General features: G+C 60.5%; 6 non-coding genes across 6 annotated transcripts; all 6 read right to left on the minus strand.

The window, feature by feature from the left end:
- Window positions 1-2,422: 2,422 nt before the first annotated feature.
- Window positions 2,423-6,318, minus strand: LOC130010579 (large subunit ribosomal RNA). Its single transcript, XR_008785900.1, has one exon. It is a non-coding gene; the product is annotated as a large subunit ribosomal RNA (ribosomal RNA).
- A 268-nt stretch (window positions 6,319-6,586) lies between these two features.
- LOC130010575 (5.8S ribosomal RNA) lies at window positions 6,587-6,735 on the minus strand. Its single transcript, XR_008785896.1, has one exon. It is a non-coding gene; the product is annotated as a 5.8S ribosomal RNA (ribosomal RNA).
- A 5,212-nt stretch (window positions 6,736-11,947) lies between these two features.
- Window positions 11,948-15,843, minus strand: LOC130010580 (large subunit ribosomal RNA). Its single transcript, XR_008785901.1, has one exon. It is a non-coding gene; the product is annotated as a large subunit ribosomal RNA (ribosomal RNA).
- Window positions 15,844-16,111: 268 nt separating this feature from the next.
- LOC130010576 (5.8S ribosomal RNA) lies at window positions 16,112-16,260 on the minus strand. The gene has a single exon (XR_008785897.1). It is a non-coding gene; the product is annotated as a 5.8S ribosomal RNA (ribosomal RNA).
- Window positions 16,261-21,472: 5,212 nt separating this feature from the next.
- LOC130010581 (large subunit ribosomal RNA) lies at window positions 21,473-25,368 on the minus strand. The gene has a single exon (XR_008785902.1). It is a non-coding gene; the product is annotated as a large subunit ribosomal RNA (ribosomal RNA).
- Window positions 25,369-25,636: 268 nt separating this feature from the next.
- Window positions 25,637-25,785, minus strand: LOC130010577 (5.8S ribosomal RNA). The gene has a single exon (XR_008785898.1). It is a non-coding gene; the product is annotated as a 5.8S ribosomal RNA (ribosomal RNA).
- Window positions 25,786-26,633: the final 848 nt, after the last annotated feature.

The raw sequence follows: 26,633 nt of genomic DNA on the forward strand, positions 1-26,633 counted from the left end.
GCGGGAGACAAAAGCTCGAGCACACACCGCCGCCGCCACGACTCGGGATCTCTCCGCGCCGCGCCGCACAAACCTCCCCTCCGAGAAGAAGAAGGCAGGCGACCGCGCGGAGATGGTAGTCGAGACTCGCTGATTTGACAATCGGACGAGCCAGTCTGTCCCGCCGTGTAAGCGTACACTGGAACGTTTCGGGTCTGCCGGGAGGAGCCGAGAAATCAATCTCCGCACCGCCGACCGCCGCGAGCTGTGACCGGGCGCCGAGGAGTTTTTAGTTCCCCGGGTCGGCCTCGCTCCACCGTCTCCATCGAGTCTTGGATCGTACGAAAGTGCGCGGTGACTGGACGAGAGATCGGGCTAAACGATCCCCCGCCTTCCGACCGCTTCGCTGCCTTCGAAGAGAGAGAACCCCGGGCCGAAGAAGAAAAGGGCGAGAGAGAGAGAGCCGAACGCGGTCTCGGGTGCCATCCTTCCCCTCGAGCAAGCGGCGCGACGACGGTGACGAGAAGGGTAACCGGGAGCTGCACGAACACACACTCCCTAGCCTTCACTCAACCGCCGTGTACGCAACCGAGAGCAAGAGGAGACCGGCCAACCTTCCACCGCGAATCGCTCGTCTCAAGAAACTCGCCCCGACCAATTCTCCGCCAAAGTTCCCTACTGCCCCGCCGAGGACCGGCTGAGCTTCACCCTCCATGTAAGAGAAAACGCACTCGTTGGAAAGGTATACACATGCACCGCACCAGGTCTCGTCTCTCTCACCTACCTCCTATACTAGTGTTTCGCACTCGTTTGAAAGGTATACCGTCGTGCAAGAGTAGGTTTCGACGGGATTGTTTCGGCTCCCAGGGGCTTGCCGCCCTTCCAAATTCGTCTCTTGGCGTCCCTTCTGGCCAGGGACCCTCGCTGCAACAACTTTGGTCGGGATCCGTCAGCGCGTCGCCCCGCCAGCGGCGGGCGAATGTCCGGCGGGAAAAGCTCGAGAGCGCCGTTCGGCCGCCAAGCCGCGCCTCGGCCGACCCGAGCAATTCCGGCCGAGACGGGAAAAGCTCGTCAGCCAGCTTCAGCTTCGGCCGCCAATCCGCGCCTCGGCCGGCCCGCCCGAGCAATTCCAGCCCGACCCGACCGCCTCTCGGCCGCATCTCTCTCAAAGCCTCCAGACGGGCACTCTTGGACCGCGCCAGCCCAGCGGGTCTCGAGACGGCCAGACCAGGCGGCGGGAGGAAAAAGCTCGACAGCCAGCTTCGGCCGCCAATCCACGCTTCGGCCGGCCGGCCGGCCCGCCCGAGCAATTCCAGCCCAGCCCGACCCGACCGCCTCTCGGCCGCATCTCTCTCAAAGCCTCGAGACGGGCACTCTTGGACCGCGCCAGCCCAGCGGGTTCTCGAGACGGCCAGACCAGGCGGCGGGAGGAAAAAGCTCGACAGCCAGCTTCGGCCGCCAATCCACGCCTCGGCCGGCCCGAGCAATTCCAGCCCGACCGACCCGACCGCCTCTCGGCCGCATCTCTCTCAAAGCCTCGAGACGGGCACTCTTGGACCGCGCCAGACCAGCGGGTTCTCGAGACGGCCAGACCAGGCGGCGGGAGGAAAAAGCTCGACAGCCAGCTTCGGCCGCCAATCCACGCCTCGGCCGGCCCGAGCAATTCCAGCCCGACCCGACCGCCTCTCGGCCGCATCTCTCTCAAAGCCTCGAGACGGGCACTCTTGGACCGCGCCAGACCAGCGGGTTCTCGAGACGGCCAGACCAGGCGGCGGGAGGAAAAAGCTCGACAGCCAGCTTCGGCCACCAATCCACGCCTCGGCCGGCCCGAGCAATTCCAGCCCAACCGCCTCTCGGCCGCATCGCTCTCCCAAAGCCTCGAGACGGGCACTCGGCCGAGAGGTTCATCGGCCGTCTAGAGGAATTATTCCAGCCCGACCGCCTCTTCCCCGCATCTCTCTCCCAAAGCCTCGAGGCGGGCACTCGGCCGTCTAGAGGAATTATTCCAGCCCGACCGCCTCTTCCCCGCATCTCTCTCCCAAAGCCTCGAGGCGGGCACTCGGCCGTCTAGAGGAATTATTCCAGCCCGACCGCCTCTTCCCCGCATCTCTCTCCCAAAGCCGCGAGACGGGCACTCGGCCGTCTAGAGGAATTATTCCAGCCCGACCGCCTCTTCCCCGCATCTCTCTCCCAAAGCCTCGAGTCTAGAGGAATTATTCCAGCCCGACCGCCTCTTCCCCGCATCTCTCTCTCAAATTTCGGTTGCCAAGTCCCACCACCCACGGTAACACACCGATTGCGTGTAGGCACGGGCAATATTAAATTAAATTAAATCAAAATATTAAAGCCAACATCCAATCTCCTCTCTACCTCTACCTCTAGAGAGGAGCAGCAGGCAGAAGAAGAGTAGTGAAAAAACAAGAGCTCTGTCCGTCTGAAGCGGACAAATCTCCTAGTCGAGGGACAAGTCTCAACGCATCGCAGCCACAACAGGCCGCTCTACCGAGTACGACACCCCGACTCGCACAAACCCAAGTCGTCTGCAAGCAGATTTACCTGCCTTCGAAAGACACCTGCCGAAACACACAGGTCGGACACACACCACCCCGTTCGCCCGCGAAGGCGAAGTAGGGCCTAATCGTTCTGTCGCCGGTCTCAGAGAGGCAGACGCGGACGTCGTGGGACGGGATTCCGGCTTAGAGGCGTTCAGCCGTAAGCCCCAGGACAAAGGCAAAGCCCCAATGGCAATAAACCACCAAGCACCAACGCTTTCAATCCCGGACCAACGTTCCTCTCGTACTAGTCAGTCCTACCCGCTCGTAACCGCTCATTCGTAAAGAGTTCCCTACCAGTAGGGTAAAACTAACCTGTCTCACGACGGTCTAAACCCAGCTCACGTTCCCTGTTGGTGGGTGAACAATCCAACGCTTGGCGAATTCTGCTTCGCAATGATAGGAAGAGCCGACATCGAAGGATCAAAAAGCAACGTCGCTAAGAACGCTTGGCTGCCACAAGCCAGTTATCCCTGTGGTAACTTTTCTGACACCTCTTGCGGGAAGCAGTAAAGAATAGAGCTCTCCCATCGTCGCCCTAAGGGCGACACAAAAGGATCGATAGGCCTTGCTTTCACACGGATCCCTCCTACTGAAAAGCATCCTCAAGCCAGCATTTGCCCTTTCGCTCTACCAAGGGTTTCTCCCCCTTCTGAAGCTGGCCTTGGGGCGCCCGCGCTAGACTTTCGCGGGCACACCGCCCCAGTTAAATTCAGAACTGACTCTGTCCTCGATCGCCCTCGCGAGGGACCTGGTCCCGCAAGACGAACGACCGGTTGCCCGACCGCCCGCCTTTAGCGCGGGGGACCCCTCGCTTAGCACCTTGCGCTCGCCGACACCGCCCCGAATGCGGCCGCTCTCGTGGTCCTCATCGAGTGAGTTGAACGAGGAACGCAGTAGTGGTCTTTCACTTGCGCCGTAAAGCAGTCCCACCTAGGCTACACCTGCGCTCTCGCCCAACCAAGCCAATCGCGAATCAAGCTCAACAGGGTCTTCTTTCCCCGCTGACAGCCCCGGACCCGTTCCTCCGGCTGTGGCTTCGCTAGATAGTAGATAGGGACAGTGGGAATCTCGTTAATCCATTCATGCGCGTCACTAATTACATGACGAGGCATTTGGCTACCTTAAGAGAGTCATAGTTACTCCCGCCGTTTACCCGCGCTTCCGTAAATTTCTTCACCGTGACATTCAGAGCACTGGGCAGAAATCACGTCCCGTCAACACCGATCTCCGGCCTTCGAGACGCTATGTTTTTACTAAACAGTCGGATTCCCCCGGACCGTGCCAGTTCTGATCGAGCCGTTCCTCGCGCCCGTGCCGAAAACGGGGAGAGTCGCCCCTACCCCGCTCCGTCCGCCTGCCCTTCCGAGGGTAGAACGTTCGCCGTTCGGTGCGCCCAAGTCCAAATTAATATGCCACCTGGCGGACTCCCGCTCTAGGATTCCCTCTTCCGAAGCTAGCAGCGGGTCGCTCGGCCCTCAGAGCCAATCCTTCTCCCGAAGTTACGGATCCATTTTGCCGACTTCCCTTACCTACATTGTTCTATCGACCAGAGGCTGCGAACCTTGGAGACCTGCGGCGGATTGAGGTACGGCCCGAGGCGAGAGCGTGTGATAGATTTCAAAGAAATGTTTAGCCGTCGGAGTTTCAAGGACCGTCGAGTCGTAGCCGAACAGGCCCCCGCTGGAGCCGGCTTTGCGGATAAAGTTGATTGCTCTCGCTCCCTATCTCCGGCAGAACCGCTTCCAGGGTCAGCGAGCGCACCTCAAAAAGAAAAGTTAACTCTTCTCGACTCTCCCGACGGCGTATCCGACCTTCTTTGCGTCACCGCTTGTGCTCCGCCTTCGGGTACGGGAATCCTAACCCGTTTCCCTTTCGGCCCGTGCATTGGGTGAGACTTTTTCTGTGATAAAAAAACGTCCCGCTTCCCGTAGGATTTCTCCCAGGCCTTAGGACCGACTAACCCGCGGCCGATCGAAGGAGCAACGCGGAACCCTTCTCCACTTCGGCCTTCGAGGTTCTCGCTCGAATATTTGCTACTACCACCAAGATCGGCACCCGCGGCCGCTACACCCAGACTCGCGTCTAAGGCTTCAGCGCTGACCGCGGCGACCCTCCTACTCGTCTCGGCTTCGGTCAGTCCCCGCGGCAGGCCGCGAGGAATTGCCGAGACGGCCGGGTGTAGGCTGCACGCTACAGCGCCATCCATTTTCAGGGCCCACCAATTCGGCAGGTGAGTTGTTACACACTCCTTGGCGGGTACCGACTTCCATGGTCACCGTCCTGCTGTCTTTACCGATGGACGCCTTTTGTGGGTTCTGCTGAGCGTGACGATCGGGCGCCTTAACCCGGCGTTTGGTTCATCCCACAGCGCCAGTTCTGCTTACCAAAAGTGGCCCACTTGGCACTCGTACATTTCGACGGGGGCCGAGCCTCCCAGATCGAGCGGTAGGCACCCCTTCTCGCCCGTTCAAAGTTTGACAATAGCTCCACGCCATTTCGGCACGGACTCCTCTAATCATTCGCTTTACCGGACGAAACTGTCTCGGCGAGCGCCAGCTATCCTGGGGGAAACTTCGGAGGGAACCAGCTACTAGATGGTTCGATTAGTCTTTCGCCCCTACGCCCAAGTTCCGTGATCGATTTGCGCGTCAGAACCACTTAGGACCTCCACCAGCATTTCTCCCGGCTTCGTCCCGCTCGGGCCTAGTTCACCATCTTTCGGGTCCCAACGCGAGCGCTCTTGCTCCGCCGAGGCCGTAACAACCCCCGACGGGCCGGTCCTGCGCCCCCCTCGCCCGAGAGAGGATCGGACCACGTCGCTTTCGCTGCGCCCCAAGGGAGTGTTTTTCCCTGTGACTCGCGCTCACGTTAGACTCCTTGGTCCGTGTTTCAAGACGGGTCGGGAAGAGTGCCGCCACGGCCAGCCGCGGACCCTCTAGACCGTCCCCCAATGCCCGCCGCCCCACCGACGCCGACCGAGCGACCGCACTTGCACTGTTAAGCCCACGAGGGGCAGTCAAGACGGCCGCGACGACGCCGGGAGACTAGGTCGGGAGCGAGGACGGGGCCGTTCCTCGGCCCGGAGCTACGTTCGCCCTAGAGCCGACCGGAGCAGGCAGTCCGAAGACAGGTGCGACGCCCCGAGGGACGCGCCCCTCGCCTGACTCCAGCCGAGACGAAGCACTCCGAGCCGGTCGCGACTCGCGACACAGCGGAAGATACGCCGACGGGGACGAACCCTCTCGCACGACCGAGCCCGTCCTCCGAAAAGAACAAGTCCCGGCCGCGCGAGGAGCCGCCTACCCGGCGAGCTGGATTCCGCTGATCGCACCGGCGGTTCCACCCGTTTGCCCGTAGGCGCTTTCACGGTCTCTTGAACTCTCTCTTCAAAGTTCTTTTCAACTTTCCCTCACGGTACTTGTTCGCTATCGGACTCGTGCAAGTATTTAGCCTTAGATGGAGCTTACCACCCGCTTTGAGCTGCGATCCCAAGCAACTCGACTCGCAGGTACCGACTGCGCCGGGCAGAAGACCCAGACCGAACTAAAGGCCTCACACCCACTCTGGGAGCACACCTGTCCCGCGGGACTTGTTCGGACGGTCAGACGCCTGACGAGTCGGACCCTTACGCCACAATTCCCGAACCGCCGAGGTCCGACGGGGGATTCGGCGATGGGCTCTTCCCGCTTCGCTCGCCGCTACTGAGGGAATCCCGGTTGGTTTCTTTTCCTCCGCTTAGTGATATGCTTAAGTTCAGCGGGTAATCTCGCTCGATCCGAGGCCGGTGAGAAAAGGTGACGGAGGGGAGAGAGATGCGGAGAGTACGTGCGCCCGGAAGGACGCCCGCGCCACTGCACCCCGAACCCGTTCTGTGAGCCACCCGAGAGGGTTAATCCCAGGCGAGAACGGAACGCCGGAGTGACACTGGGCGGGGCGCTCGAGAGCCTCCCTCCCGTGCTCCTCCCGCACTCCGCTCCGTCGATTGTCAGGTCTGCCTTTGAGGAGACGGGGCCTCGCGGCCGCGACTCCCAGTCTTGGGGATTCTTACCTGCCGGCCCTCGGACGAACGTGGCCGCGGGAGGACCCGCTGCCGCCATGTGCGTTCGAGACGTCGATGATCTTCACTGCAATTCACATCACTTAACGCGTCAGGCCGCGCTCTTCATCGACGCACGAGCCGAGTGATCCAACGCCTACGGTCGTACGCTTTTGCTTTCATTAAGTCTGACGGCCGCCGAAAACGACGGCCCGTGTCAAAGTGTTTCCATCATAGTGTGAAAAAAAATCAAGACCGATCGAGGAGATCGCCGGCGGTCTCGGTGCTGACGACCGAGACTCTTTGAACGTGCCCGGCTCGCTCTCGTCTCTCTCTCTCTCTGTCTCTCCCGCCGCCGAGCCGCGGAGGGAGGAAGAGGGAGAGGGAAGGAAAGGAGGGGAGGGGGTCGTGAAACACGTACCGACAAAGAGAGAAGCCACAACCGAGGCCGTGCGCAGCAGTGGAGTGCCGCGGCACGCCTCGCCACAGACTGGTTGGCTCGGGACGAGCCTCCTAGCGTCTGACCGACCGTGAAACGGTAAAGTTTCGAGGGGGTTTTGTTTCTTCGTCCGCAAAAGAGCGAAGAGGTATACGGTAATGATCCTTCCGCAGGTTCACCTACGGAAACCTTGTTACGACTTTTACTTCCTCTAAATGATTAAGCTCGAACGCCTTTCCGGGCCCGTCCGAAGACAGGCCCAGTCTAACGGCCTCGCTTAGCCATTCTATCGGAGGTAGCGACGGGCGGTGTGTACAAAAGGCAGGGACTTAATCGGCGCCAGCTGATGACGGACGCCTACTCGGAATTCCTCGTTCACGGGGCTGAGTTGCAAGCCCCGATCCCCAGCACGAAGACGATTGGCACGGTTAACCCGTTGTAGGCGAGACTGCCCCCGAAGGAACAGCCCCAACCTCCCCTCTCGGGGCGGGTTCCCGGCCTGACCAAACCAAGACCGTAGGCACTCGCGCTTTCGTCTTCAGTGTAGCGCGCGTGCGGCCCCGGACATCTAAGGGCATCACTGACCTGTTATTGATCTCTCTCACCTAGCTTAAGCTTGCTCGGGATCCCCCTAAGAAGTAGCGACGACCGCTTCGACTCGCCCGATGTTCTCCCTGCTCCCCGAGGGGAGACTAAGATTCGAGAACCACGAGCCGACTAGTTAAGGGCGAGGCCTCGCCCGTTAGCGGAATAAACCAGACTTTTCACTTCACCAGCCACGAACGGCCATGCACCACCACCCATCGAATCGAGAAAGAACTGCACGAGCGTCTGTCAATCCTGACGATGTCCGGACCGGGTAAGTTGCCCCGTGTTGAGTCAAATTAAGCCGCAGGCTCCACTCCTTGTGGTGCCCTTCCGTCAATTCCTTCAAGTTTCAGCCTTGCGACCATACTACCCCCGGAACCCGTAAACTCTCAGGTTGCCCGAAGCCGCCACGGACGGGTCCATAACCGCTGTTCTCGAGCCTCGTCCGCGGCCCGGTCGGCAGCGTTTACCGTCGGTACTACGACGGTATCTGATCGTCTTTGCTCCACCCACCTTCGTTCTGGATTAAGGAAGACGTCCGGGGCCAGCGCTTTCGCTTCGAGTCGTCCCGAGCGGATCACAAAATTTCACCTCTCCCCGCCCGGTACGCTCGCCCCCCACCGTTCCTCTCGAATCCTAGCTCTCCGGCGAAACCGACAGCGAAAGCGACGTCGCCAAGTCGGCCGGACCACCCTCCGGAAATGAGCATCCCCGCTTATTCCATGCACGAAATATTCAGGCTCGGGGTTTTAGCCTGCCTTTAGCACTCTAATTTTTTCAAGGTAGACAGAAAATGCGGCGGGTTCTCTCCCGCGAAGGAGAAAAACGAGGCAGGACCGCGAAGTCCACCTCGCCCCGCGCGCCGGTTAGGGACGGCCGAGAAATCGCCGGTCGGACCCGCAGCGTATCGCGCCCGACCGTGCCGCCTCCGAGATCCAACGACGAGCTTTTTAACCGCAGCAACTCCGATATAGGCTATTGGAGCTGGAATTACCGCGGCTGCTGGCACCAGGCTTGCCCTCCAATAGCTCCTCGCACACTCTTTTAAATTGCGCTCATTCCGCCCGCGGCGACCACTAAAGGGCCCCGCCACGTTATTTTTCGTCACTACCTCCCCGTGTCGGGATTGGGTAAGTTGCGCGCCTGCTGCCCTCCTTGGAGGTGGTAGCCGTTTCGCAGGCTCCCTCTCCGGAATCGAACCCTGATTCCCCGTTACCCGTCAACACCGTGGTAGGCAGGTCGCCGACCATCGCCAATTGATGGGACAGACACTTCATGGCAAAGTCGTCGGGGGCCCGGAAAGACCCCGCGATCGGCACAGTTATTCGGATTTCAACACTTGTCGCTTCGCCCCGTCGCTACTTTTGACGGTAGCTTCGCAGGCTAGGGCGATCTGGTATAGAGAATAAATGCCGTTTCCCCGCCTCGTCGAGAAACGAAAGGGGGGACCACGGTGCGTTGCATGTATTAGCTCTAGAATTACCACAGTTATCCATTAAACCGACCCGCTTTTCGCCAAGGAACCTTATCTGACTAATGAGCCGTTCGCAGTTTCGGCTCGCTCCCCGAAAGGAACAAGCCTGAACTTAGACTTGCATGGCTTAAGCTTTGAGACAAGCATATGATCACTGGCAGGATCAACCAGATAGCCTTCACGAGTTCGAGTGAGAGAGAACCACGAGTAAACGCCCCCAGTCGCAAGACACCCGTCTCCCGTTGCCGGCACAGGCGAGCAACCGAAGAGCGGGGGCGAGCTGGGGGGCGACCGAGCGGGAGGACAGTAGCCAGGACTGAACACCGCCGGCCTCGTTCGCTGCGCGCACTCCCAGGCGAAGAGGAAGACCCTAAGACCGCGAAAGTCGTCGGGCGATCCCTCGCTAGGCGTACGGAAGAACCGAGGTTGAGCCGAGACGGGCCACGACGAGAGCGCGGGAGACAAAAGCTCGAGCACACACCGCCGCCGCCACGACTCGGGATCTCTCCGCGCCGCGCCGCACAAACCTCCCCTCCGAGAAGAAGAAGGCAGGCGACCGCGCGGAGATGGTAGTCGAGACTCGCTGATTTGACAATCGGACGAGCCAGTCTGTCCCGCCGTGTAAGCGTACACTGGAACGTTTCGGGTCTGCCGGGAGGAGCCGAGAAATCAATCTCCGCACCGCCGACCGCCGCGAGCTGTGACCGGGCGCCGAGGAGTTTTTAGTTCCCCGGGTCGGCCTCGCTCCACCGTCTCCATCGAGTCTTGGATCGTACGAAAGTGCGCGGTGACTGGACGAGAGATCGGGCTAAACGATCCCCCGCCTTCCGACCGCTTCGCTGCCTTCGAAGAGAGAGAACCCCGGGCCGAAGAAGAAAAGGGCGAGAGAGAGAGAGCCGAACGCGGTCTCGGGTGCCATCCTTCCCCTCGAGCAAGCGGCGCGACGACGGTGACGAGAAGGGTAACCGGGAGCTGCACGAACACACACTCCCTAGCCTTCACTCAACCGCCGTGTACGCAACCGAGAGCAAGAGGAGACCGGCCAACCTTCCACCGCGAATCGCTCGTCTCAAGAAACTCGCCCCGACCAATTCTCCGCCAAAGTTCCCTACTGCCCCGCCGAGGACCGGCTGAGCTTCACCCTCCATGTAAGAGAAAACGCACTCGTTGGAAAGGTATACACATGCACCGCACCAGGTCTCGTCTCTCTCACCTACCTCCTATACTAGTGTTTCGCACTCGTTTGAAAGGTATACCGTCGTGCAAGAGTAGGTTTCGACGGGATTGTTTCGGCTCCCAGGGGCTTGCCGCCCTTCCAAATTCGTCTCTTGGCGTCCCTTCTGGCCAGGGACCCTCGCTGCAACAACTTTGGTCGGGATCCGTCAGCGCGTCGCCCCGCCAGCGGCGGGCGAATGTCCGGCGGGAAAAGCTCGAGAGCGCCGTTCGGCCGCCAAGCCGCGCCTCGGCCGACCCGAGCAATTCCGGCCGAGACGGGAAAAGCTCGTCAGCCAGCTTCAGCTTCGGCCGCCAATCCGCGCCTCGGCCGGCCCGCCCGAGCAATTCCAGCCCGACCCGACCGCCTCTCGGCCGCATCTCTCTCAAAGCCTCCAGACGGGCACTCTTGGACCGCGCCAGCCCAGCGGGTCTCGAGACGGCCAGACCAGGCGGCGGGAGGAAAAAGCTCGACAGCCAGCTTCGGCCGCCAATCCACGCTTCGGCCGGCCGGCCGGCCCGCCCGAGCAATTCCAGCCCAGCCCGACCCGACCGCCTCTCGGCCGCATCTCTCTCAAAGCCTCGAGACGGGCACTCTTGGACCGCGCCAGCCCAGCGGGTTCTCGAGACGGCCAGACCAGGCGGCGGGAGGAAAAAGCTCGACAGCCAGCTTCGGCCGCCAATCCACGCCTCGGCCGGCCCGAGCAATTCCAGCCCGACCGACCCGACCGCCTCTCGGCCGCATCTCTCTCAAAGCCTCGAGACGGGCACTCTTGGACCGCGCCAGACCAGCGGGTTCTCGAGACGGCCAGACCAGGCGGCGGGAGGAAAAAGCTCGACAGCCAGCTTCGGCCGCCAATCCACGCCTCGGCCGGCCCGAGCAATTCCAGCCCGACCCGACCGCCTCTCGGCCGCATCTCTCTCAAAGCCTCGAGACGGGCACTCTTGGACCGCGCCAGACCAGCGGGTTCTCGAGACGGCCAGACCAGGCGGCGGGAGGAAAAAGCTCGACAGCCAGCTTCGGCCACCAATCCACGCCTCGGCCGGCCCGAGCAATTCCAGCCCAACCGCCTCTCGGCCGCATCGCTCTCCCAAAGCCTCGAGACGGGCACTCGGCCGAGAGGTTCATCGGCCGTCTAGAGGAATTATTCCAGCCCGACCGCCTCTTCCCCGCATCTCTCTCCCAAAGCCTCGAGGCGGGCACTCGGCCGTCTAGAGGAATTATTCCAGCCCGACCGCCTCTTCCCCGCATCTCTCTCCCAAAGCCTCGAGGCGGGCACTCGGCCGTCTAGAGGAATTATTCCAGCCCGACCGCCTCTTCCCCGCATCTCTCTCCCAAAGCCGCGAGACGGGCACTCGGCCGTCTAGAGGAATTATTCCAGCCCGACCGCCTCTTCCCCGCATCTCTCTCCCAAAGCCTCGAGTCTAGAGGAATTATTCCAGCCCGACCGCCTCTTCCCCGCATCTCTCTCTCAAATTTCGGTTGCCAAGTCCCACCACCCACGGTAACACACCGATTGCGTGTAGGCACGGGCAATATTAAATTAAATTAAATCAAAATATTAAAGCCAACATCCAATCTCCTCTCTACCTCTACCTCTAGAGAGGAGCAGCAGGCAGAAGAAGAGTAGTGAAAAAACAAGAGCTCTGTCCGTCTGAAGCGGACAAATCTCCTAGTCGAGGGACAAGTCTCAACGCATCGCAGCCACAACAGGCCGCTCTACCGAGTACGACACCCCGACTCGCACAAACCCAAGTCGTCTGCAAGCAGATTTACCTGCCTTCGAAAGACACCTGCCGAAACACACAGGTCGGACACACACCACCCCGTTCGCCCGCGAAGGCGAAGTAGGGCCTAATCGTTCTGTCGCCGGTCTCAGAGAGGCAGACGCGGACGTCGTGGGACGGGATTCCGGCTTAGAGGCGTTCAGCCGTAAGCCCCAGGACAAAGGCAAAGCCCCAATGGCAATAAACCACCAAGCACCAACGCTTTCAATCCCGGACCAACGTTCCTCTCGTACTAGTCAGTCCTACCCGCTCGTAACCGCTCATTCGTAAAGAGTTCCCTACCAGTAGGGTAAAACTAACCTGTCTCACGACGGTCTAAACCCAGCTCACGTTCCCTGTTGGTGGGTGAACAATCCAACGCTTGGCGAATTCTGCTTCGCAATGATAGGAAGAGCCGACATCGAAGGATCAAAAAGCAACGTCGCTAAGAACGCTTGGCTGCCACAAGCCAGTTATCCCTGTGGTAACTTTTCTGACACCTCTTGCGGGAAGCAGTAAAGAATAGAGCTCTCCCATCGTCGCCCTAAGGGCGACACAAAAGGATCGATAGGCCTTGCTTTCACACGGATCCCTCCTACTGAAAAGCATCCTCAAGCCAGCATTTGCCCTTTCGCTCTACCAAGGGTTTCTCCCCCTTCTGAAGCTGGCCTTGGGGCGCCCGCGCTAGACTTTCGCGGGCACACCGCCCCAGTTAAATTCAGAACTGACTCTGTCCTCGATCGCCCTCGCGAGGGACCTGGTCCCGCAAGACGAACGACCGGTTGCCCGACCGCCCGCCTTTAGCGCGGGGGACCCCTCGCTTAGCACCTTGCGCTCGCCGACACCGCCCCGAATGCGGCCGCTCTCGTGGTCCTCATCGAGTGAGTTGAACGAGGAACGCAGTAGTGGTCTTTCACTTGCGCCGTAAAGCAGTCCCACCTAGGCTACACCTGCGCTCTCGCCCAACCAAGCCAATCGCGAATCAAGCTCAACAGGGTCTTCTTTCCCCGCTGACAGCCCCGGACCCGTTCCTCCGGCTGTGGCTTCGCTAGATAGTAGATAGGGACAGTGGGAATCTCGTTAATCCATTCATGCGCGTCACTAATTACATGACGAGGCATTTGGCTACCTTAAGAGAGTCATAGTTACTCCCGCCGTTTACCCGCGCTTCCGTAAATTTCTTCACCGTGACATTCAGAGCACTGGGCAGAAATCACGTCCCGTCAACACCGATCTCCGGCCTTCGAGACGCTATGTTTTTACTAAACAGTCGGATTCCCCCGGACCGTGCCAGTTCTGATCGAGCCGTTCCTCGCGCCCGTGCCGAAAACGGGGAGAGTCGCCCCTACCCCGCTCCGTCCGCCTGCCCTTCCGAGGGTAGAACGTTCGCCGTTCGGTGCGCCCAAGTCCAAATTAATATGCCACCTGGCGGACTCCCGCTCTAGGATTCCCTCTTCCGAAGCTAGCAGCGGGTCGCTCGGCCCTCAGAGCCAATCCTTCTCCCGAAGTTACGGATCCATTTTGCCGACTTCCCTTACCTACATTGTTCTATCGACCAGAGGCTGCGAACCTTGGAGACCTGCGGCGGATTGAGGTACGGCCCGAGGCGAGAGCGTGTGATAGATTTCAAAGAAATGTTTAGCCGTCGGAGTTTCAAGGACCGTCGAGTCGTAGCCGAACAGGCCCCCGCTGGAGCCGGCTTTGCGGATAAAGTTGATTGCTCTCGCTCCCTATCTCCGGCAGAACCGCTTCCAGGGTCAGCGAGCGCACCTCAAAAAGAAAAGTTAACTCTTCTCGACTCTCCCGACGGCGTATCCGACCTTCTTTGCGTCACCGCTTGTGCTCCGCCTTCGGGTACGGGAATCCTAACCCGTTTCCCTTTCGGCCCGTGCATTGGGTGAGACTTTTTCTGTGATAAAAAAACGTCCCGCTTCCCGTAGGATTTCTCCCAGGCCTTAGGACCGACTAACCCGCGGCCGATCGAAGGAGCAACGCGGAACCCTTCTCCACTTCGGCCTTCGAGGTTCTCGCTCGAATATTTGCTACTACCACCAAGATCGGCACCCGCGGCCGCTACACCCAGACTCGCGTCTAAGGCTTCAGCGCTGACCGCGGCGACCCTCCTACTCGTCTCGGCTTCGGTCAGTCCCCGCGGCAGGCCGCGAGGAATTGCCGAGACGGCCGGGTGTAGGCTGCACGCTACAGCGCCATCCATTTTCAGGGCCCACCAATTCGGCAGGTGAGTTGTTACACACTCCTTGGCGGGTACCGACTTCCATGGTCACCGTCCTGCTGTCTTTACCGATGGACGCCTTTTGTGGGTTCTGCTGAGCGTGACGATCGGGCGCCTTAACCCGGCGTTTGGTTCATCCCACAGCGCCAGTTCTGCTTACCAAAAGTGGCCCACTTGGCACTCGTACATTTCGACGGGGGCCGAGCCTCCCAGATCGAGCGGTAGGCACCCCTTCTCGCCCGTTCAAAGTTTGACAATAGCTCCACGCCATTTCGGCACGGACTCCTCTAATCATTCGCTTTACCGGACGAAACTGTCTCGGCGAGCGCCAGCTATCCTGGGGGAAACTTCGGAGGGAACCAGCTACTAGATGGTTCGATTAGTCTTTCGCCCCTACGCCCAAGTTCCGTGATCGATTTGCGCGTCAGAACCACTTAGGACCTCCACCAGCATTTCTCCCGGCTTCGTCCCGCTCGGGCCTAGTTCACCATCTTTCGGGTCCCAACGCGAGCGCTCTTGCTCCGCCGAGGCCGTAACAACCCCCGACGGGCCGGTCCTGCGCCCCCCTCGCCCGAGAGAGGATCGGACCACGTCGCTTTCGCTGCGCCCCAAGGGAGTGTTTTTCCCTGTGACTCGCGCTCACGTTAGACTCCTTGGTCCGTGTTTCAAGACGGGTCGGGAAGAGTGCCGCCACGGCCAGCCGCGGACCCTCTAGACCGTCCCCCAATGCCCGCCGCCCCACCGACGCCGACCGAGCGACCGCACTTGCACTGTTAAGCCCACGAGGGGCAGTCAAGACGGCCGCGACGACGCCGGGAGACTAGGTCGGGAGCGAGGACGGGGCCGTTCCTCGGCCCGGAGCTACGTTCGCCCTAGAGCCGACCGGAGCAGGCAGTCCGAAGACAGGTGCGACGCCCCGAGGGACGCGCCCCTCGCCTGACTCCAGCCGAGACGAAGCACTCCGAGCCGGTCGCGACTCGCGACACAGCGGAAGATACGCCGACGGGGACGAACCCTCTCGCACGACCGAGCCCGTCCTCCGAAAAGAACAAGTCCCGGCCGCGCGAGGAGCCGCCTACCCGGCGAGCTGGATTCCGCTGATCGCACCGGCGGTTCCACCCGTTTGCCCGTAGGCGCTTTCACGGTCTCTTGAACTCTCTCTTCAAAGTTCTTTTCAACTTTCCCTCACGGTACTTGTTCGCTATCGGACTCGTGCAAGTATTTAGCCTTAGATGGAGCTTACCACCCGCTTTGAGCTGCGATCCCAAGCAACTCGACTCGCAGGTACCGACTGCGCCGGGCAGAAGACCCAGACCGAACTAAAGGCCTCACACCCACTCTGGGAGCACACCTGTCCCGCGGGACTTGTTCGGACGGTCAGACGCCTGACGAGTCGGACCCTTACGCCACAATTCCCGAACCGCCGAGGTCCGACGGGGGATTCGGCGATGGGCTCTTCCCGCTTCGCTCGCCGCTACTGAGGGAATCCCGGTTGGTTTCTTTTCCTCCGCTTAGTGATATGCTTAAGTTCAGCGGGTAATCTCGCTCGATCCGAGGCCGGTGAGAAAAGGTGACGGAGGGGAGAGAGATGCGGAGAGTACGTGCGCCCGGAAGGACGCCCGCGCCACTGCACCCCGAACCCGTTCTGTGAGCCACCCGAGAGGGTTAATCCCAGGCGAGAACGGAACGCCGGAGTGACACTGGGCGGGGCGCTCGAGAGCCTCCCTCCCGTGCTCCTCCCGCACTCCGCTCCGTCGATTGTCAGGTCTGCCTTTGAGGAGACGGGGCCTCGCGGCCGCGACTCCCAGTCTTGGGGATTCTTACCTGCCGGCCCTCGGACGAACGTGGCCGCGGGAGGACCCGCTGCCGCCATGTGCGTTCGAGACGTCGATGATCTTCACTGCAATTCACATCACTTAACGCGTCAGGCCGCGCTCTTCATCGACGCACGAGCCGAGTGATCCAACGCCTACGGTCGTACGCTTTTGCTTTCATTAAGTCTGACGGCCGCCGAAAACGACGGCCCGTGTCAAAGTGTTTCCATCATAGTGTGAAAAAAAATCAAGACCGATCGAGGAGATCGCCGGCGGTCTCGGTGCTGACGACCGAGACTCTTTGAACGTGCCCGGCTCGCTCTCGTCTCTCTCTCTCTCTGTCTCTCCCGCCGCCGAGCCGCGGAGGGAGGAAGAGGGAGAGGGAAGGAAAGGAGGGGAGGGGGTCGTGAAACACGTACCGACAAAGAGAGAAGCCACAACCGAGGCCGTGCGCAGCAGTGGAGTGCCGCGGCACGCCTCGCCACAGACTGGTTGGCTCGGGACGAGCCTCCTAGCGTCTGACCGACCGTGAAACGGTAAAGTTTCGAGGGGGTTTTGTTTCTTCGTCCGCAAAAGAGCGAAGAGGTATACGGTAATGATCCTTCCGCAGGTTCACCTACGGAAACCTTGTTACGACTTTTACTTCCTCTAAATGATTAAGCTCGAACGCCTTTCCGGGCCCGTCCGAAGACAGGCCCAGTCTAACGGCCTCGCTTAGCCATTCTATCGGAGGTAGCGACGGGCGGTGTGTACAAAAGGCAGGGACTTAATCGGCGCCAGCTGATGACGGACGCCTACTCGGAATTCCTCGTTCACGGGGCTGAGTTGCAAGCCCCGATCCCCAGCACGAAGACGATTGGCACGGTTAACCCGTTGTAGGCGAGACTGCCCCCGAAGGAACAGCCCCAACCTCCCCTCTCGGGGCGGGTTCCCGGCCTGACCAAACCAAGACCGTAGGCACTCGCGCTTTCGTCTTCAGTGTAGCGCGCGTGCGGCCCCGGACATCTAAGGGCATCACTGACCTGTTATTGATCTCTCTCACCTAGCTTAAGCTTGCTCGGGATCCCCCTAAGAAGTAGCGACGACCGCTTCGACTCGCCCGATGTTCTCCCTGCTCCCCGAGGGGAGACTAAGATTCGAGAACCACGAGCCGACTAGTTAAGGGCGAGGCCTCGCCCGTTAGCGGAATAAACCAGACTTTTCACTTCACCAGCCACGAACGGCCATGCACCACCACCCATCGAATCGAGAAAGAACTGCACGAGCGTCTGTCAATCCTGACGATGTCCGGACCGGGTAAGTTGCCCCGTGTTGAGTCAAATTAAGCCGCAGGCTCCACTCCTTGTGGTGCCCTTCCGTCAATTCCTTCAAGTTTCAGCCTTGCGACCATACTACCCCCGGAACCCGTAAACTCTCAGGTTGCCCGAAGCCGCCACGGACGGGTCCATAACCGCTGTTCTCGAGCCTCGTCCGCGGCCCGGTCGGCAGCGTTTACCGTCGGTACTACGACGGTATCTGATCGTCTTTGCTCCACCCACCTTCGTTCTGGATTAAGGAAGACGTCCGGGGCCAGCGCTTTCGCTTCGAGTCGTCCCGAGCGGATCACAAAATTTCACCTCTCCCCGCCCGGTACGCTCGCCCCCCACCGTTCCTCTCGAATCCTAGCTCTCCGGCGAAACCGACAGCGAAAGCGACGTCGCCAAGTCGGCCGGACCACCCTCCGGAAATGAGCATCCCCGCTTATTCCATGCACGAAATATTCAGGCTCGGGGTTTTAGCCTGCCTTTAGCACTCTAATTTTTTCAAGGTAGACAGAAAATGCGGCGGGTTCTCTCCCGCGAAGGAGAAAAACGAGGCAGGACCGCGAAGTCCACCTCGCCCCGCGCGCCGGTTAGGGACGGCCGAGAAATCGCCGGTCGGACCCGCAGCGTATCGCGCCCGACCGTGCCGCCTCCGAGATCCAACGACGAGCTTTTTAACCGCAGCAACTCCGATATAGGCTATTGGAGCTGGAATTACCGCGGCTGCTGGCACCAGGCTTGCCCTCCAATAGCTCCTCGCACACTCTTTTAAATTGCGCTCATTCCGCCCGCGGCGACCACTAAAGGGCCCCGCCACGTTATTTTTCGTCACTACCTCCCCGTGTCGGGATTGGGTAAGTTGCGCGCCTGCTGCCCTCCTTGGAGGTGGTAGCCGTTTCGCAGGCTCCCTCTCCGGAATCGAACCCTGATTCCCCGTTACCCGTCAACACCGTGGTAGGCAGGTCGCCGACCATCGCCAATTGATGGGACAGACACTTCATGGCAAAGTCGTCGGGGGCCCGGAAAGACCCCGCGATCGGCACAGTTATTCGGATTTCAACACTTGTCGCTTCGCCCCGTCGCTACTTTTGACGGTAGCTTCGCAGGCTAGGGCGATCTGGTATAGAGAATAAATGCCGTTTCCCCGCCTCGTCGAGAAACGAAAGGGGGGACCACGGTGCGTTGCATGTATTAGCTCTAGAATTACCACAGTTATCCATTAAACCGACCCGCTTTTCGCCAAGGAACCTTATCTGACTAATGAGCCGTTCGCAGTTTCGGCTCGCTCCCCGAAAGGAACAAGCCTGAACTTAGACTTGCATGGCTTAAGCTTTGAGACAAGCATATGATCACTGGCAGGATCAACCAGATAGCCTTCACGAGTTCGAGTGAGAGAGAACCACGAGTAAACGCCCCCAGTCGCAAGACACCCGTCTCCCGTTGCCGGCACAGGCGAGCAACCGAAGAGCGGGGGCGAGCTGGGGGGCGACCGAGCGGGAGGACAGTAGCCAGGACTGAACACCGCCGGCCTCGTTCGCTGCGCGCACTCCCAGGCGAAGAGGAAGACCCTAAGACCGCGAAAGTCGTCGGGCGATCCCTCGCTAGGCGTACGGAAGAACCGAGGTTGAGCCGAGACGGGCCACGACGAGAGCGCGGGAGACAAAAGCTCGAGCACACACCGCCGCCGCCACGACTCGGGATCTCTCCGCGCCGCGCCGCACAAACCTCCCCTCCGAGAAGAAGAAGGCAGGCGACCGCGCGGAGATGGTAGTCGAGACTCGCTGATTTGACAATCGGACGAGCCAGTCTGTCCCGCCGTGTAAGCGTACACTGGAACGTTTCGGGTCTGCCGGGAGGAGCCGAGAAATCAATCTCCGCACCGCCGACCGCCGCGAGCTGTGACCGGGCGCCGAGGAGTTTTTAGTTCCCCGGGTCGGCCTCGCTCCACCGTCTCCATCGAGTCTTGGATCGTACGAAAGTGCGCGGTGACTGGACGAGAGATCGGGCTAAACGATCCCCCGCCTTCCGACCGCTTCGCTGCCTTCGAAGAGAGAGAACCCCGGGCCGAAGAAGAAAAGGGCGAGAGAGAGAGAGCCGAACGCGGTCTCGGGTGCCATCCTTCCCCTCGAGCAAGCGGCGCGACGACGGTGACGAGAAGGGTAACCGGGAGCTGCACGAACACACACTCCCTAGCCTTCACTCAACCGCCGTGTACGCAACCGAGAGCAAGAGGAGACCGGCCAACCTTCCACCGCGAATCGCTCGTCTCAAGAAACTCGCCCCGACCAATTCTCCGCCAAAGTTCCCTACTGCCCCGCCGAGGACCGGCTGAGCTTCACCCTCCATGTAAGAGAAAACGCACTCGTTGGAAAGGTATACACATGCACCGCACCAGGTCTCGTCTCTCTCACCTACCTCCTATACTAGTGTTTCGCACTCGTTTGAAAGGTATACCGTCGTGCAAGAGTAGGTTTCGACGGGATTGTTTCGGCTCCCAGGGGCTTGCCGCCCTTCCAAATTCGTCTCTTGGCGTCCCTTCTGGCCAGGGACCCTCGCTGCAACAACTTTGGTCGGGATCCGTCAGCGCGTCGCCCCGCCAGCGGCGGGCGAATGTCCGGCGGGAAAAGCTCGAGAGCGCCGTTCGGCCGCCAAGCCGCGCCTCGGCCGACCCGAGCAATTCCGGCCGAGACGGGAAAAGCTCGTCAGCCAGCTTCAGCTTCGGCCGCCAATCCGCGCCTCGGCCGGCCCGCCCGAGCAATTCCAGCCCGACCCGACCGCCTCTCGGCCGCATCTCTCTCAAAGCCTCCAGACGGGCACTCTTGGACCGCGCCAGCCCAGCGGGTCTCGAGACGGCCAGACCAGGCGGCGGGAGGAAAAAGCTCGACAGCCAGCTTCGGCCGCCAATCCACGCTTCGGCCGGCCGGCCGGCCCGCCCGAGCAATTCCAGCCCAGCCCGACCCGACCGCCTCTCGGCCGCATCTCTCTCAAAGCCTCGAGACGGGCACTCTTGGACCGCGCCAGCCCAGCGGGTTCTCGAGACGGCCAGACCAGGCGGCGGGAGGAAAAAGCTCGACAGCCAGCTTCGGCCGCCAATCCACGCCTCGGCCGGCCCGAGCAATTCCAGCCCGACCGACCCGACCGCCTCTCGGCCGCATCTCTCTCAAAGCCTCGAGACGGGCACTCTTGGACCGCGCCAGACCAGCGGGTTCTCGAGACGGCCAGACCAGGCGGCGGGAGGAAAAAGCTCGACAGCCAGCTTCGGCCGCCAATCCACGCCTCGGCCGGCCCGAGCAATTCCAGCCCGACCCGACCGCCTCTCGGCCGCATCTCTCTCAAAGCCTCGAGACGGGCACTCTTGGACCGCGCCAGACCAGCGGGTTCTCGAGACGGCCAGACCAGGCGGCGGGAGGAAAAAGCTCGACAGCCAGCTTCGGCCACCAATCCACGCCTCGGCCGGCCCGAGCAATTCCAGCCCAACCGCCTCTCGGCCGCATCGCTCTCCCAAAGCCTCGAGACGGGCACTCGGCCGAGAGGTTCATCGGCCGTCTAGAGGAATTATTCCAGCCCGACCGCCTCTTCCCCGCATCTCTCTCCCAAAGCCTCGAGGCGGGCACTCGGCCGTCTAGAGGAATTATTCCAGCCCGACCGCCTCTTCCCCGCATCTCTCTCCCAAAGCCTCGAGGCGGGCACTCGGCCGTCTAGAGGAATTATTCCAGCCCGACCGCCTCTTCCCCGCATCTCTCTCCCAAAGCCGCGAGACGGGCACTCGGCCGTCTAGAGGAATTATTCCAGCCCGACCGCCTCTTCCCCGCATCTCTCTCCCAAAGCCTCGAGTCTAGAGGAATTATTCCAGCCCGACCGCCTCTTCCCCGCATCTCTCTCTCAAATTTCGGTTGCCAAGTCCCACCACCCACGGTAACACACCGATTGCGTGTAGGCACGGGCAATATTAAATTAAATTAAATCAAAATATTAAAGCCAACATCCAATCTCCTCTCTACCTCTACCTCTAGAGAGGAGCAGCAGGCAGAAGAAGAGTAGTGAAAAAACAAGAGCTCTGTCCGTCTGAAGCGGACAAATCTCCTAGTCGAGGGACAAGTCTCAACGCATCGCAGCCACAACAGGCCGCTCTACCGAGTACGACACCCCGACTCGCACAAACCCAAGTCGTCTGCAAGCAGATTTACCTGCCTTCGAAAGACACCTGCCGAAACACACAGGTCGGACACACACCACCCCGTTCGCCCGCGAAGGCGAAGTAGGGCCTAATCGTTCTGTCGCCGGTCTCAGAGAGGCAGACGCGGACGTCGTGGGACGGGATTCCGGCTTAGAGGCGTTCAGCCGTAAGCCCCAGGACAAAGGCAAAGCCCCAATGGCAATAAACCACCAAGCACCAACGCTTTCAATCCCGGACCAACGTTCCTCTCGTACTAGTCAGTCCTACCCGCTCGTAACCGCTCATTCGTAAAGAGTTCCCTACCAGTAGGGTAAAACTAACCTGTCTCACGACGGTCTAAACCCAGCTCACGTTCCCTGTTGGTGGGTGAACAATCCAACGCTTGGCGAATTCTGCTTCGCAATGATAGGAAGAGCCGACATCGAAGGATCAAAAAGCAACGTCGCTAAGAACGCTTGGCTGCCACAAGCCAGTTATCCCTGTGGTAACTTTTCTGACACCTCTTGCGGGAAGCAGTAAAGAATAGAGCTCTCCCATCGTCGCCCTAAGGGCGACACAAAAGGATCGATAGGCCTTGCTTTCACACGGATCCCTCCTACTGAAAAGCATCCTCAAGCCAGCATTTGCCCTTTCGCTCTACCAAGGGTTTCTCCCCCTTCTGAAGCTGGCCTTGGGGCGCCCGCGCTAGACTTTCGCGGGCACACCGCCCCAGTTAAATTCAGAACTGACTCTGTCCTCGATCGCCCTCGCGAGGGACCTGGTCCCGCAAGACGAACGACCGGTTGCCCGACCGCCCGCCTTTAGCGCGGGGGACCCCTCGCTTAGCACCTTGCGCTCGCCGACACCGCCCCGAATGCGGCCGCTCTCGTGGTCCTCATCGAGTGAGTTGAACGAGGAACGCAGTAGTGGTCTTTCACTTGCGCCGTAAAGCAGTCCCACCTAGGCTACACCTGCGCTCTCGCCCAACCAAGCCAATCGCGAATCAAGCTCAACAGGGTCTTCTTTCCCCGCTGACAGCCCCGGACCCGTTCCTCCGGCTGTGGCTTCGCTAGATAGTAGATAGGGACAGTGGGAATCTCGTTAATCCATTCATGCGCGTCACTAATTACATGACGAGGCATTTGGCTACCTTAAGAGAGTCATAGTTACTCCCGCCGTTTACCCGCGCTTCCGTAAATTTCTTCACCGTGACATTCAGAGCACTGGGCAGAAATCACGTCCCGTCAACACCGATCTCCGGCCTTCGAGACGCTATGTTTTTACTAAACAGTCGGATTCCCCCGGACCGTGCCAGTTCTGATCGAGCCGTTCCTCGCGCCCGTGCCGAAAACGGGGAGAGTCGCCCCTACCCCGCTCCGTCCGCCTGCCCTTCCGAGGGTAGAACGTTCGCCGTTCGGTGCGCCCAAGTCCAAATTAATATGCCACCTGGCGGACTCCCGCTCTAGGATTCCCTCTTCCGAAGCTAGCAGCGGGTCGCTCGGCCCTCAGAGCCAATCCTTCTCCCGAAGTTACGGATCCATTTTGCCGACTTCCCTTACCTACATTGTTCTATCGACCAGAGGCTGCGAACCTTGGAGACCTGCGGCGGATTGAGGTACGGCCCGAGGCGAGAGCGTGTGATAGATTTCAAAGAAATGTTTAGCCGTCGGAGTTTCAAGGACCGTCGAGTCGTAGCCGAACAGGCCCCCGCTGGAGCCGGCTTTGCGGATAAAGTTGATTGCTCTCGCTCCCTATCTCCGGCAGAACCGCTTCCAGGGTCAGCGAGCGCACCTCAAAAAGAAAAGTTAACTCTTCTCGACTCTCCCGACGGCGTATCCGACCTTCTTTGCGTCACCGCTTGTGCTCCGCCTTCGGGTACGGGAATCCTAACCCGTTTCCCTTTCGGCCCGTGCATTGGGTGAGACTTTTTCTGTGATAAAAAAACGTCCCGCTTCCCGTAGGATTTCTCCCAGGCCTTAGGACCGACTAACCCGCGGCCGATCGAAGGAGCAACGCGGAACCCTTCTCCACTTCGGCCTTCGAGGTTCTCGCTCGAATATTTGCTACTACCACCAAGATCGGCACCCGCGGCCGCTACACCCAGACTCGCGTCTAAGGCTTCAGCGCTGACCGCGGCGACCCTCCTACTCGTCTCGGCTTCGGTCAGTCCCCGCGGCAGGCCGCGAGGAATTGCCGAGACGGCCGGGTGTAGGCTGCACGCTACAGCGCCATCCATTTTCAGGGCCCACCAATTCGGCAGGTGAGTTGTTACACACTCCTTGGCGGGTACCGACTTCCATGGTCACCGTCCTGCTGTCTTTACCGATGGACGCCTTTTGTGGGTTCTGCTGAGCGTGACGATCGGGCGCCTTAACCCGGCGTTTGGTTCATCCCACAGCGCCAGTTCTGCTTACCAAAAGTGGCCCACTTGGCACTCGTACATTTCGACGGGGGCCGAGCCTCCCAGATCGAGCGGTAGGCACCCCTTCTCGCCCGTTCAAAGTTTGACAATAGCTCCACGCCATTTCGGCACGGACTCCTCTAATCATTCGCTTTACCGGACGAAACTGTCTCGGCGAGCGCCAGCTATCCTGGGGGAAACTTCGGAGGGAACCAGCTACTAGATGGTTCGATTAGTCTTTCGCCCCTACGCCCAAGTTCCGTGATCGATTTGCGCGTCAGAACCACTTAGGACCTCCACCAGCATTTCTCCCGGCTTCGTCCCGCTCGGGCCTAGTTCACCATCTTTCGGGTCCCAACGCGAGCGCTCTTGCTCCGCCGAGGCCGTAACAACCCCCGACGGGCCGGTCCTGCGCCCCCCTCGCCCGAGAGAGGATCGGACCACGTCGCTTTCGCTGCGCCCCAAGGGAGTGTTTTTCCCTGTGACTCGCGCTCACGTTAGACTCCTTGGTCCGTGTTTCAAGACGGGTCGGGAAGAGTGCCGCCACGGCCAGCCGCGGACCCTCTAGACCGTCCCCCAATGCCCGCCGCCCCACCGACGCCGACCGAGCGACCGCACTTGCACTGTTAAGCCCACGAGGGGCAGTCAAGACGGCCGCGACGACGCCGGGAGACTAGGTCGGGAGCGAGGACGGGGCCGTTCCTCGGCCCGGAGCTACGTTCGCCCTAGAGCCGACCGGAGCAGGCAGTCCGAAGACAGGTGCGACGCCCCGAGGGACGCGCCCCTCGCCTGACTCCAGCCGAGACGAAGCACTCCGAGCCGGTCGCGACTCGCGACACAGCGGAAGATACGCCGACGGGGACGAACCCTCTCGCACGACCGAGCCCGTCCTCCGAAAAGAACAAGTCCCGGCCGCGCGAGGAGCCGCCTACCCGGCGAGCTGGATTCCGCTGATCGCACCGGCGGTTCCACCCGTTTGCCCGTAGGCGCTTTCACGGTCTCTTGAACTCTCTCTTCAAAGTTCTTTTCAACTTTCCCTCACGGTACTTGTTCGCTATCGGACTCGTGCAAGTATTTAGCCTTAGATGGAGCTTACCACCCGCTTTGAGCTGCGATCCCAAGCAACTCGACTCGCAGGTACCGACTGCGCCGGGCAGAAGACCCAGACCGAACTAAAGGCCTCACACCCACTCTGGGAGCACACCTGTCCCGCGGGACTTGTTCGGACGGTCAGACGCCTGACGAGTCGGACCCTTACGCCACAATTCCCGAACCGCCGAGGTCCGACGGGGGATTCGGCGATGGGCTCTTCCCGCTTCGCTCGCCGCTACTGAGGGAATCCCGGTTGGTTTCTTTTCCTCCGCTTAGTGATATGCTTAAGTTCAGCGGGTAATCTCGCTCGATCCGAGGCCGGTGAGAAAAGGTGACGGAGGGGAGAGAGATGCGGAGAGTACGTGCGCCCGGAAGGACGCCCGCGCCACTGCACCCCGAACCCGTTCTGTGAGCCACCCGAGAGGGTTAATCCCAGGCGAGAACGGAACGCCGGAGTGACACTGGGCGGGGCGCTCGAGAGCCTCCCTCCCGTGCTCCTCCCGCACTCCGCTCCGTCGATTGTCAGGTCTGCCTTTGAGGAGACGGGGCCTCGCGGCCGCGACTCCCAGTCTTGGGGATTCTTACCTGCCGGCCCTCGGACGAACGTGGCCGCGGGAGGACCCGCTGCCGCCATGTGCGTTCGAGACGTCGATGATCTTCACTGCAATTCACATCACTTAACGCGTCAGGCCGCGCTCTTCATCGACGCACGAGCCGAGTGATCCAACGCCTACGGTCGTACGCTTTTGCTTTCATTAAGTCTGACGGCCGCCGAAAACGACGGCCCGTGTCAAAGTGTTTCCATCATAGTGTGAAAAAAAATCAAGACCGATCGAGGAGATCGCCGGCGGTCTCGGTGCTGACGACCGAGACTCTTTGAACGTGCCCGGCTCGCTCTCGTCTCTCTCTCTCTCTGTCTCTCCCGCCGCCGAGCCGCGGAGGGAGGAAGAGGGAGAGGGAAGGAAAGGAGGGGAGGGGGTCGTGAAACACGTACCGACAAAGAGAGAAGCCACAACCGAGGCCGTGCGCAGCAGTGGAGTGCCGCGGCACGCCTCGCCACAGACTGGTTGGCTCGGGACGAGCCTCCTAGCGTCTGACCGACCGTGAAACGGTAAAGTTTCGAGGGGGTTTTGTTTCTTCGTCCGCAAAAGAGCGAAGAGGTATACGGTAATGATCCTTCCGCAGGTTCACCTACGGAAACCTTGTTACGACTTTTACTTCCTCTAAATGATTAAGCTCGAACGCCTTTCCGGGCCCGTCCGAAGACAGGCCCAGTCTAACGGCCTCGCTTAGCCATTCTATCGGAGGTAGCGACGGGCGGTGTGTACAAAAGGCAGGGACTTAATCGGCGCCAGCTGATGACGGACGCCTACTCGGAATTCCTCGTTCACGGGGCTGAGTTGCAAGCCCCGATCCCCAGCACGAAGACGATTGGCACGGTTAACCCGTTGTAGGCGAGACTGCCCCCGAAGGAACAGCCCCAACCTCCCCTCTCGGGGCGGGTTCCCGGCCTGACCAAACCAAGACCGTAGGCACTCGCGCTTTCGTCTTCAGTGTAGCGCGCGTGCGGCCCCGGACATCTAAGG

The sequence above is a fragment of the Patella vulgata genome, chromosome 1, assembly GCF_932274485.2.
Source record: "Patella vulgata chromosome 1, xgPatVulg1.2, whole genome shotgun sequence".
Classification (NCBI taxonomy): domain Eukaryota; kingdom Metazoa; phylum Mollusca; class Gastropoda; family Patellidae; genus Patella; species Patella vulgata.